This window comes from Stegodyphus dumicola, chromosome 7 (genome assembly GCF_044657685.1).
Source record: "Stegodyphus dumicola isolate Sdum_Otavi_A_Nest chromosome 7, ASM4465768v1".
Taxonomy (NCBI): Eukaryota; Metazoa; Arthropoda; class Arachnida; order Araneae; family Eresidae; genus Stegodyphus; species Stegodyphus dumicola.
Genome location: NC_140774.1, coordinates 124,725,415 through 124,739,492, shown reverse-complemented (window position 1 = coordinate 124,739,492; position 14,078 = coordinate 124,725,415). Strand labels below are relative to the sequence as shown.

Genomic DNA, 14,078 nt, shown 5'->3' with positions numbered 1-14,078 from the left:
AACTTAATAAAAAGAAAAAACAGAAAATATTTGGTCTTATGCAAGACGTACCCCCAACCGACAAACCTTTCGAATGTCTCTCTATTGAAACTGTGGGAGGATTTAATTATTATAATTCTACAAAAAAATATTTACATATAGTTATTGACCATGCAACAAGATATGTCTGGGCTTTTCCCTCGAAAAGTGTAACATCAGAAACCTATGCCAATTGTCTAAAACAAATATTTCAAATACAAGTCCCCGAAAAAATTCTGAGTGACAGGAATGCAGCCTTCACTTCCTCTAGATTCAAAAAAATTCCTTAAAAAGCATAATGTTAAACAACTTTTAACTTCATCTCACCATCCCCAGACAAATGGTAAAGTAGAAAGAGTAAATCAATCAATAGTAAGTCGACTAAAATGTAAATTCTTCTTCTAAAAAAGTACCATGGACAAAAGTGCTAGAGCAAGTTGTTATCGAATATAACAACTCCCCTCATACGGTAACTAAGTTCACCCCAGCATACTTACTATTTGGTAACCTCCCTTTGGAATCTCCAATTGATCAAAATAAATACCCTTCCTTAAATGAAGCAAGGGCTTTAGCAAAGAAAAGAACTATCGAATACCACCGAAAGAATAAAACTAGATATGACATCAGATTTGTAGAATCTAAATTTTAAACTGGAGATTTTGTCCTTTACGAGGAATTTGAATACCCAAATATTAGAAAATTGACTTCACCCTATTCAGGCCCTTATCGGATTATGAATAAATTATCTGAAGTTAATTATGAAATCGACAGGGAAAATTTTCACACGAAGAAACCAACTGAGATTGTACATGCGTCAAAATTAAGGTTCTATCATCCACCCGAAAACTTTAAATTACATCATGAATAAATCAAAATTTATAAATCAATAAACTATCCATAACCCTTTTCTTAGTTTTCATCCTGTTGTCCCCCTTAATAGTTGATTTATCTCTCAGTGTCTGAAAAGTTTGTCTGCCCTTTTCTATTACTGGGCTCCTTCAAACTTGAGTTTCAGGTTCAATACACTTTCCGTGTGGGAAACACTCAATTGAGGCTATACTACAAGTAGAGTACTATACCCTCACATTTCCTTGAGCTCATGTTTTCCTATGTTTGTGTTATAAATTGTAGCAACAGTTGAAAAAGTTAAATTTCAGTTGTTGAAATTTCTGAATTTCATTTTATGTTTCTGCAGCATCGTGTACAAAAAACTGGTATGGATGTTGGAAGTTAAATTTTGTTTTGTTATCATTAATAAGAGAAAAATAGAGTGACAAAATATGTTAAAAACCTAGCAAAATGTGTATTTTCAACAAGAGTATAAGAGCTCTAGTATCGTGACATAAAAACTCAAATGTTTTCAGTGCCAATGCTAATCCATAATTCTAGCGCTAATTAAATGATCCGGAGATCTCCAAAGACCAGTAAAAGACTGAAGATGAGCCTGAATGACAACTCTAATGATTGTACGGACTCTAATGATTACACAAACTGTGAATGGCATGCCCTAAGATATAAACTTACAAATTCAGTTATATTACTATTTCCTATTGCCGCGTAGCTAACCAGCAATATGTTATTAGTGCTTTATTTGTTCTGCACTTAGTTACTATATTATAATTTCATTAATCATTTATTATATTTTATATACTGTATTCATTATATTCAAATATTTTATGTCATATTTCATGTAAACATTTTGTGTGCCTTGAGATAAATCCAATCAGTTATCCTACTAACTTAATTTCCTAATAACTAAATTTTCTGCTCTCACTATATGGACTGACCTGGGTCGACGGCCGCGACTGCAAGCCTTTTCAGATGGGGGGGGGATAATCTGTAATGATATTTTTAAATCAATTGATTAAATTAAATTCTATTAATATAGCTTAATAACGTGTTGGCGATTCTCTACCTAAATTGCATCCCTGTTCCTAAATTTTGGCGAAATCCTTTCTTTATCATTCGTAATAGTGATCTTGTTCTCTTTTCCAGTACTCTTATCTACAGCAGACACATTCAATATGCCATTGGCATCATTATCGAAGGTAACTTCAATCTGTGGGACACCTCTAGGTGCAGGAGGAATGCCAGTTAATTCAAACTTTCGAAGAAGATTATTGTCCTTGGTCATTGCACGTTCACCCTCGTAAACTTAGATCAAGACACCTGGTTGATTATCAGAGTATGTTGTAAATGTTTGTGTCTGACGAATTGGAATGGTTGTATTACGTTTGATGAGCACAGTCATTACACCACCAGCAGTTTCAATTCCTAGAGACAGTGGGATTACATCCAACAGCAACAGATCTTGCACTTGTTCAGATTTATCACCATTCAAAATTGCAGGTTGGACTGCAGCACCATATGCGACAGCTTCATCTGGATTAATACTTTCGTTAAGTTCTTTGCCATTAAAGAAATCTTGCAGTAGCTTCTGAATTTTAGGAATACGAGTAGATCCACCTACCAAGACAATATCGTGGACTTGAGCTTTATCTAATTTTGCATCTCGCAAAGCCTTTTCAACAGGTTCCAATGTGCTTCTAAACAAATCAGCATTCAGTTCTTCAAAACGGGCTCTTGTTATGGTTGAATAGAAGCCTACACCTTCAAAGAGAGAATCAATTTCGATGCTGGCTTGAGTACTTGAGGACAGGGTTCTCTTAGCCCTTTCACAGGCAGTATGTATGAGAAATTACATTTCGTATATATAGAGAGAGAGATATATAGAAGACAGATAAATTTAAACACCTAAAACGAATATTAATTTGGAATCAAAGCAAGGCAATTCCTCAACAATATTAATAATCGCAACCTCGTATAAGAATTTTAACACAATTATAAAAAATAATCGAAATTAAAATAAGAATTAATAATTGAACAAACTTGAAAAGTAAAAATGCGAAAGGGAAAATATACAAATTGTTAACATGTAAGAATTAATCTCCTTTTAAAGAGCTCGGTTACCCAAAGAAAGTTTTCTCGGTTACATGAAATTCGAATTCAGATTACAAGAATTTATTAAGTAAATAGTTCAGTATTTAAAATCATTCTCTGGGATTTGGATATACTTATGGATTACGAGGAAATGACGACGCCCTTATACTTATACTTATAGACTCCGCCCTAAGGGGGTCTGAAGTCTCGTAATTTTGCCTGAAAGGGCAATATTTTATAATTCATGCAGTGTCTCAAGAATAAAGCTTTGAATATTATAATGAATCATAAATAAATAATAATAAACGAAAGTCCTTAATACAAATGAGATGAAAAGACGAATGATTCAAATTTTATTGGAGAGCCAAAAGTGTTAATTTTACATTTAATTTTGAATAAAAGTCTAAACATTATAACGCGTTCGAAATTTTTTTTGAAATAAAAATAATAAATAAAATTGAAATGAAAAATATAATCAAAAATTTTAAAATAAGTATATCAAGTTCAAAAATATAATAATAATAGTAATAAAATAAATAATATAAAAATTAATGGTAAGGAAAGTAAAATATTAAGAAGAAATAAATATAAAATGTAAAAAGTAACAATAAGAAAATACGAAAAACACAAAAGTAAATATTAATAAACAAATAAGTAAAAATAAATAGCATTAAAATTGAATATGATATAAAAATAGTAAAAAAATCCATTAATTGCAAAAATATACATAAAAAAGTTCTTAATCTTTAATTAAGGGCTTTAAGTTTGGCAAAAATGCACAGTTTAGTCGCATTCAAGCCGCATCCTTGGCTCCCCACTTAATGTCTTTTTTATTAAATAAAATTAATTCAGCTTATGAGCTCAATTTTTTATCAGTCACAGGTGCGTCAAGGAGGTCCCCACTTAGTCACTCACTGGTCAATCAGCGTGCAATGTTTTAGCCAGCCACTGGTCAATCATCGAGATCGTCATTTAGTAAGTCTCTGGAGTGTCAATGAACAATTTTGGTCAGATTGATGTCATTTCGAACAAATTTATGACGAATATAAACTGAAAGTATATCAACTTAGGTCAGATCTTGATAGGTTGCTTTAAAGTGTTATGTTTATTTTTAATTTTCTTAGAGCAAAAATATTTGAGTAACGCTTTTCTTAGGTTTGAAAATGTGAAACGCCGGCTACGATGTGAGGAAGGAGGCTGAGTTTTCTCGTCATCAACGTAGATAACAGCGACAGTATCAACGACGATATCAATAAGGCGTTCTTGAAATTCTTGAATTGGTTTCACTTCTATTCTGTCTACATGATCCATTTTGCCTTTTATTTCTATTTCATTATTTGTGTTGATGAGATTGCCGAAATCGATGTCCCCTTGTGCTCCAAGATCGTTATGCGATACAAAGCATTCAGCATCCAATGATTTAATAGAGGTATTCAAACTGAGTTCTTCCTGGTTAAAGATGGTTGTAGCGGTATTCATGCCTGTTTGATTACCTGAGTTATAAGGTTTTGGAAAATCAAAATTCTTTTTTGTTTCTTGATGAAGGTAACTAAATTCATTTTCATCACTGAAAAGGTACACATCAGTGGGATTATTATCGAAATCATTTTGAAAAAGATCGATGTGGTCAGTGGCACTATCAATATGCAAATTAAGATGGTTATTATCAAAAGCTACGTTAGAAACTTGGAGGAAATCGGTGTCATTGTCTATATCCACTTCAAAGGAATCGTCATTAAATTCATTAATATCAGCATATGAATCAAGGAACTCTACATTATGTACCTTCTTTCCGGCATTAAGGTTGCGTTCATTACGGTTAATGGTGTTTTCATCATTACTTTTCCGAGTTTTCTCTTCTCTTCGAGGAAACAAGATGAAGGCAGTCGCAAAACAAATAAGTATGCCCAATAGGCTGTCGATAAACGGTGTTGGTATAAAAACGTAACACAGTACTGTCAACAAAAAGAAGCCCATTTTAAAAATGGCCCCAATTCGATTTTAGCAATAAAAATAATATATTTAAGCAAATAAGATCCACACGTAAGATTTTAGCACCACTAGATTTGATATCTCTAATGATTATGGTTGATAAGAATTGTTAAAAAAGTATTCATTAACTTTGTTGTAATTCAACAGAAGCTGAAAAACAATTATTGGTAACTTGATTGTTACAAATCTTATTAAAAGGATTCTTTGAATATGTAGCAATGAAAGATCTTCTGATATATAATTCATAATAAAAAGGAAGTTTCTTTGTGTGTCTTTCGTTTATGCTGCCTGTAAGCTAATAGACCCAGGGCTACGAATTTGGTACATAGGTGCATCTAGGCAAGAGCCAGTGTACCTCGAAGCGAGTATTTCAAAATTGGAATATGTTTTTTTATCGTATGTTTTTTCATGAAATCGCATCAAATCGATAATTCTCTCTCATTATATCAGCAATAATGCTATTGTATCACTATTGCCATTGTTTATTGTATCAGGACTGTTGCCATTCGGAAAGATTAAGGCGAAAATTAGCGTTTTAAGAGATTTTAATTAATATCTCTGATCTTTGCTATTTTTTTGGATAAAAGAGGAAGCGGAAAAGCGGACAAAAGAACGAACGCTAATCTACCGCTCCCATAAATATTCAAATAAATATTTTTTGGGGGTTTCTTGTGATACAAAACATAAACGTAATCCTCATATATATATATAACCAAAGATTATTATTATTAAAACGAAAATTATGGGAAACATATATTTCAATTGAAAAAATACTTTCAAAACTTGATGTTTTCCTGGTTTTATGAGTGCAAAGCGCAGAATATCATGTTTACCGTAGACTCTCATGCAAAGCGTTTCTTCTACCTTTGGTTAGGTGAAAATGAATTTAAATATAAACACAATATAAAATATATAAAAATGTTTTTAATTCTTTAATAGGCACCTATTTATGATAAAATCAACTGATTAGCATAAAATTAACTTATATTAGCGTTATATTCTTAGTGGGAAGGTATTCATGCCTAGGAAGGCCTTTAAATGATAAGCTCAACAATATGCTTCCATACAAAACCATCACAAGACACAACATTCTGACATCATACCAGGCTACGACAGCCATAACAAACATTCTGAACATGGTAAACCGAGTGAATAGAATATAACGTTTCAATTCTCTACATTCCTCAAAAATAAGATATAATAATTTGAGTGACATGGAGTGTTCAGAACGCCTACATTACTAAGGGATTCAGGGAATGGATTTAAGTTCGCTCGTGCGATGGTCACTTTCTCGTCCAACAGATTATGACTAGAGAGTGGAAGGGAGAAAGGGACTTATATGTCATCTTCGGCGCACGAACAGAGCTAAATTATGCGCCTGCTTAAAGCTGTTAGCTGAATATCATTCTAACACTTACACACATGCCTGAAAAAATTCATGAGACTTAAAATGGAAATCTTTATTATCTTTATACTACTTAGTGGGTCACAATCACAGAGTTAAGAGAAGTGGAAGTTTAATTAAACTTTTCTTTTGTCTCTCCTCTAAAATCTCAGAATATTATATTGGATATAAAATGTCTCACATCGCTTTTCCTCCTACTGAAACCCTTTGATTCTTATTAATATAAATAATAATAATTGTTTTCCGTCACTACTTACCTGACATGAACATATATGTAATTTAGGCACACGCACCCAACAAAATATCTGATTTCGATACCAAACGACTTCCCTGTAAGGACTATTAATTTATAGACATTTCTGCTTCAATTGATTTGCCCCTGTGTCCTCGAATTTTAATTAGATATATATTTATATTTCAATTAATTCAGTTCTCACTTCGCGGCGTAGCAAAAATCAATGGAGATTCAAAACACCTTCATTGAAGACTGTAAAATATATAAAAATCTAAAACATTAAATGCAGTTAAAAACAATTTTTACAATTAAAATTAGAGTTCCTGCGTCCAAACAAGCAACTCAACCAACAGGTAGACAGACCAAAATTTTTGGTGTACAGTTTTGAAAGTTAATGTTTAGTCTACCTTTGCAAAAAGACATGGAAGCTGGCGCACCAAATGATTTAATCAACAGTTCTAATAACAGTGTCTGGCCTCGTGACGCCTACTATCACTTTTACATTGCTCATAATTCGAGAGCTATCGCATACACGAAAGGTGTAAAATCCATAACCGAAATATAAGAACAACATAAATCGACCTTTTAAAGGGTTAAAAGGCAAAAATGCAAAATTTATTAATATATAAGAACAAAAATACAGAGCTAAACGAGCCGGTGTAAGAAGACAGGAATATATACATATATTTATACATGTTAAAGTGACCGATTGCAAGAAAAATGCGAGGAGTACAACTAGATGTTATAGCACTCCCGTATACTAAAACATTCTACGGCTACTCATTCTCGAGTTATTCGAGATACGTATCTCACGAAACGAAAATACTTGAAAATACCGCTAATCTCTGTGCTGAATCTATTTTACAATCCGTTTTTATAAAAAAGAGCGCCATATATTTTATGTCCAGATACTATGCTAAAACAAGTCATTCCAATTGATTTAAAGCGGTAGAAATGAATACTTTTCTTAAAATCTGCTACCCTAAATTTTTCGCAACTATAGTTCTTCATTTAACTCGTACAGGGAACTAGAAGGTGACAGTTTTGTAATTTCAATTCTGCAGAGCCGATTAACGGAATTTAGCTTGCATTTTTCATACGGAAAAAGCGCGTCTTATGATGCATCTTATTAATCTGTAATGATATTTTTAAATCAATTGATTAAATTAAATTCTATTAATATTGCTTAATAACGTGTTGGCGATTCTCTACCTAAATTGCATCCCTGTTCCTAAATTTTGGCGAAATCCTTTCTTTAGTATAAAATATATTAACCTGTTGGCGCCCGCCAAATCGCCAAACTCATAAATCTGTCATATTACATAAAGTCCTTAAGAACACTCCTGATGAAAAGATAGCGTCACCTCGTGATTTCAATTAATATCGCTGATTGGAGGAGCCTCGTGACGCACACATATGTATAAATAGGGCTTCTGCTCAAGGTACGAGGAGAACGCTTGTGAGATGGATGCTAAAATAAACCTACCACTTTATATTCCAAAATTTGTCTCATTCCTGTTGCCCCGGCTGCACAAAACAAATAATGTATGAGAAATTACATTTCAGAAAGCCGGTAGGATACCACCTTCAAAGGGATTATCTAAAAAAGAAGATACCCCAAGGATTATACGGATAAAATGTTACGCACTTAAGATGAATTTGCCGCTGTGCGACTTCTATGTTTCTACATTTTTCTCTAGGCGTTCTTGCTTCAAGAGAATCATCCTTCTGTTACCTGTATTCTGGTATTCTGCAGATTATTTTACGTCCAGAGAAGCACCCTTCTGCCCCCTGTGATGCGTGATCTGTGTTTCCATCGAAAGTTCGTCGTTCATCAAATGTGCTCTTACCGTTGACCTACTTTTGATGATGGAAATCTTTCCCTACGTCAGCGGCGTTCTGTGTTGCTCTCGAGAGATTTGTGCTTGGGTGGTGATTGATCGTGTTTTGCGAATATCTAATTAAGAGTGCACAAAAATGTGTATTTTCGTTTCGATTTCATCACTCGTATTCTCGTCACAATAAGTCAAACAGAAGCAATTAGTAAAAAGATTGGCGATGCAAATGATATTATTACTATTGAATTATAATTACTGATTTAATAATAGTGTTTTTCTTTTGAAAATTTTAAAAAGTATTATTTTGGTATAAATGTATTTTAAATTTGGTATTTAAAGGATGTATTCTGGTTTTAATATTGTTTTGGGAAAATTTCAAGAGTATTATTTTTGAGTTAGTTTTATTTATGAAAGTATTATTAGTTTTATTTATGAAAGTATTATTAGTTATATTTATGAAAGTATTATTAAAAGAATAATGGCTAATGAAAACCTCTCTGATCCTGATGATTCATTAAGGGCAGCTAGCGCTGAACCTGAAACAAGTATAATTCCCTTTGACGCGCAGAATGATATGGATATAAATTCATGGCTTGAGTACTTTAAGAAAACTCATTTAGATAAAGATGAAACGTGGAAGCTTAATAATGTAGCTCGATATCTAAAAGGTAATGCACTTAGCGTATATGTATAAAAACTGCCATAAAATTACTAAATATGTGGAATTAGTCCAAATTTTAAAAGAAAATGTTTTCGACTCCACTTTAACTACGTTTGGTGATTTTGCCAATTACAAGTACAATCATAAAGAGGACATAACGCAATATTTTCGCAAAAAATTAGATATTGGTAAAAAATTAAATCTAACTCATGAAATGATCTTGGAGGGTCTGACGGATGGCCTTCCTATAGAATTAAAATCCTTAATGACGGTCAACGCACCCTGTGACCCTATCTCTTGGCTTACTCATGTCCATAAGCTTATTAAGATTAGCAAAAATCAACAAATCAAAAGTGCACCTCCCAGATTTGTTACTCCGATTGGGAACAGTCCCCAAGATTACAATCGATTTAATAGAAGTAGAATTTCAGCTACTGTGAGACAAGATTATCCTAGACCCAACAATTTCCAACGTTTTCAGAGACCAAGTAATTTAAAAAAATAAGTATCATGTAGGAAAAATTAATATTGAACCTCAACGAATTAATTCAAATTCTGATTTGCCTGTATCATTAAGACCTTATAAAACATCCCCTATGGAAGAAGAGGAAATTAAGACCCAGATTGATCAATTATTACAAGCAGGTATAATTAGAGAAAGTTGTAGCCCATATTCGTCCCCCGTGACTTTAGTATTTAAACGTGAGGAAGGTAAGAAAACTAGATTGTGTATAGATTATCGAAAATTGAATTCCCTGGCTAAAACAGATGCAAACCCTCTTCCTCGCATTGACACTTTGTTAGACAAATTAAGTAAAACAAAAGTATTTTCTACAATTGATTTGAGATCTGGTTTCTGGCATATCCCGATTCACCCTGCAGATACTGAGAAATTAGCTTTTTGCACGAATTTTGGATTATTCGAATGGTTAAGACTCCCTTTTGGTTTCAAAAATGCACCTGCAATTTTTAACAGAACAATTAGACGAATATTAACAAAAAATAAAATTAATTTCGCTTGCAGTTACTTTGATGATATAATCGTTTACTCTTCCTCTGAGAAAGAACATTTAGAACATTTAAAAATTTTATTTGAGGTGTTTAAAGAGGAGCATATTAAATTGAATCGAAACAAGTGTGTGTTCGCCAGAGATCAGATCACATTTCTTGGCTATGAAATAAAAAATGGTAGAATAATTCCCGATAACCATAATATAGAAGTTATTAAGAAACTTAAAAAACCCCAGTAACACCAAAGAGTTACAAAGAGTTTTGGGAAGTGTGAATGTGTATCATAGATTCATTCCGAATTATGCAACTATTAGAGCTCCATTAAACAGACTCTTGAAAAAAGATGTCAAGTGGGAATGGAATGACTAATGTCAAAAAGCTTTCGACGAAATGAAAAGAATACTGATTTCCAAACCTGTTTTACAAATGTATGATTCCAGTAGGCCATGTCATATTTTTGTTGACGCTTCTCAAACTGCTGTTGGAGCTGTTTTGAAACAACCAGATGAAAATGATGTCCTTCACCCTGTATCATATCATTCCCGAACTTTAAGAAATTATGAGAAAAATTATACGATTACTGAGTTAGAATGTTTGGCCATAGTAGATGCCCTAGACAAATTCTATTACTATCTGCATGGACAAAAGTTTGTTATACATACGGATCATGCGGCCCTCGTTTGGCTCAAAAATGTTAAAAATTTAAAAGGTAGACTCTTCCGTTGGTCACTCAAACTACGTATGTTCAATTATGAAGTAAAGTATCAGAAGGGCTCTACCAATATTGAAGCTGACATGCTTTCTAGACATCCTGTTGCACAGCACCTCCAACATTATGTACGTTTACTTGATAGAAATGAAATAATCCAACAACAAAAAACTGATAATGTCTGCGGAAAAAAATTACCAAGAGATAAATGATATGATGGTAATTAAGAAAAAGAATTTTTATAAAATTGTAGTACCTAAATCTTTAAGATTAAAATTGTTGAATAAAACCCATGAAAATTTTGGTCACCCGGGAGTTCAAATTATGCTTAACTTAATCACCCCTCAATATTATTGGCCTCATATTAGCGAAGATATCGGAAATTTTGTTAAACATTGTCATACTTGTCAACTTAATAAAAAGAAAAAAACAGAAAATATTTGGTCTTATGCAAGACGTACCCCCAACCGACAAACCTTTCGAATGTCTCTCTATTGAAACTGTGGGAGGATTTAATTATTATAATTCTACAAAAAAATATTTACATATAGTTATTGACCATGCAACAAGATATGTCTGGGCTTTTCCCTCGAAAAGTGTAACCTCAGAAACCTATGCCAATTGTCTAAAACAAATATTTCAAATACAAGTCCCCGAAAAAATTCTGAGTGACAGGAATGCAGCCTTCACTTCCTCTAGATTCAAAAAAATTCCTTAAAAAGCATAATGTTAAACAACTTTTAACTTCATCTCACCATTCCCAGACAAATGGTAAAGTAGAAAGAGTAAATCAATCAATAGTAAGTCGACTAAAATGTAAAGTAAATTCTTCTTCTAAAAAAGTACCATGGACTAAAGTGCTAGAGCAAGTTGTTATCGAATATAACAACTCCCCTCATACGGTAACTAAGTTCACCCCAGCATACTTACTATTTGGTAACCTCCCTTTTGAATCTCCAATTGATCAAAATAAATACCCACAAATAAGTCAAATTTGTTTTGCTTCTGACTCTTCCTTTGCCTGATTTTGCATTATCCTTAATTTATGGACAGGAGTGTAGAAGCATGATTTTGTTGCTTTGTCTTGATGAAGTTTTACTCTTTGAAATTCATTGGGATACAAAAATGGATTTTCTTTTGTAAATATCGGGTAAAAACTTTCTGTTGATTGTACGTTTAGTTTGAACATTTTCTCCACTTTTCTTATTTTTAATTTACGATTGTAAGAGGATCCTGCGACAATCATTAACCTCTAATTTAAACTTTTTTTGTATTGATGAAAGCAGGTTTGTAAATTTTTTCCTCTTCGTTTTCTGTAATAAACATACTTTTCTTTGCTACAGTCATTTAGGTAAATCCATGCCTCATGAAGAGTCACAATGGCTCTCCAGCGGCAGAGCGGTAAAAGCCGTTGAACACTGGTAGTTCGGTCCAGGGTTTCAGACCCGGCGAACGGGCTGGCTGAATGGGCCTTTTCGTGGTTTTCCTGATGTGTAACGTGGATAAGAGACGTTCCTTAAAAAGACTCCACGGAGTATGCCTCCCTTTCCATGTAAGTGCCTGAGGCGAAGCACGTAATAAGTAAAAAAAAAATGTAGGGTCACAATGTATTTCCATTTATCTCTGCTAAATAATTTTCATACAGAATTCACTTAATTGATCTGTTTTGAGCCACATGGCTCGGCAAAAACTGGTGAACGTTATATTTTCAGCTTTTTTTAAGTTGTAAATATTGAATCAGAAGTCAAACAACAAAAATCAGAGTTATGTTTTCAAATTTTCACAGGACTAGTTTCGAAGGTTTTACCGAGTCATCAACCTCAGTTGCAAAAGTGGAAATGGCGCTTCCCTTTCTAATTACAATTCCATTGTGACTGCAATTATTTTGCAATTGTAATTACAAAAGGCAGTTACATTGTACTTGTAATTACAAAGTAATCTTCATAATCTAATTAAAAGTACAAATGTAATTGCTGTTACTTAATCTAGGTACAATTATTGTAATATTGTAAATGAAATTACATTTTGCTCAACAACGAGTAGTGACACATAGGGAAAAAATAAGAATATTAAACTATAAATGCTTATAAAATCAATAATCTATCCAACACTGTAATTCAACAAGCTTTTTAAAATATTAACAATTTATGAATACGAAATCATTCTTTTTGATATAATAATAAATGTTCTAATTTGAAGTGCTTCTTTTCTTGTATACAGTATAATTTTTTAAGCTTCAGTTAATAAATTATGCAGAGAAATGTCAAAGTTACATACTCCATGCTCTTACAAGTTCAGAGTTCCATGAAATAAACATCCTGACAGGCATGAAGAATTCTTTGTATAAGAGGATTTGGATCATTTCTTTATATTTATTCAACTACACTTCTGGAATTGGATCGAAAATAATGACATCATATCTACAATGTTTAAATTTACGTTTGATAGACAAATAATCTGTTTTGAAGGGAGAAAACTTTCATATTTGTTTCTTGTCAAAGTATCTCAAAGCAGTACTTATGTGTTTTTCTACATGTTCCTGCACAACTTATTTTTCTTTTTATGTTTTAGAAAAGAAAAAAACTGTTATTTACATTCCTCTGGGTATCTATTTCAAAATGTTTGTTTTGATGTATATCGCGGCTGAACTCTTTCTTTCGCAACGTGCGCTTATTTAAGCAGACAATTTTGTAAATAGCTTATCAAAAAATATTGCATCTTCTAAGTAAACATATAATTAAAAAACAGGTATTGAGTGAAAAATATTATGGATCTTTTTAAATTCCCTTTAAGAAAATTTGCATAGCATTTTTCTTTCCTTATTTGGCTTAGATATACATTTATGATTTCATTACCATGCTTGTTTAGAAATTTTTCTTCAATTCTGTACTTCTGGTAAATCTTCGAAGCATTTTTTATATTTTATTCCATCATTTGTTTAGCTTATTTCATTCTGGGAAAGAATTTATGTAACTTTCAATATATAAACATATTTTCTCAATTTCAGATATCCTTATTAATAACATTCTTACGCATCACCGTTAAAAGTTCTTCATCGACCTTCGCTTTATAAATTGGCTAAAATTTTCCCTTTACTTGTAAAGAAATTATTAAAATGGATTATATTTACTGAGATTATTATGTATTTATACCAGGAAGCTAAACCTTTTCTGATTCAAGACTTTCTAACGTTTCTGGAACGTCATTTAAAATTTTTATTTTTAAATTCTAACGCAAGACTGAAAAGTTTTAAACTTCAATTTAATTTG

General features: G+C 32.4%; 1 pseudogene; it reads right to left on the bottom strand.

The window, feature by feature from the left end:
* Positions 1 to 1,933: 1,933 nt before the first annotated feature.
* LOC118186333 (heat shock cognate 71 kDa protein-like) lies at positions 1,934 to 2,707 on the bottom strand (annotated as a pseudogene).
* Between the last annotated feature and the right edge of the window lie 11,371 nt (positions 2,708 to 14,078).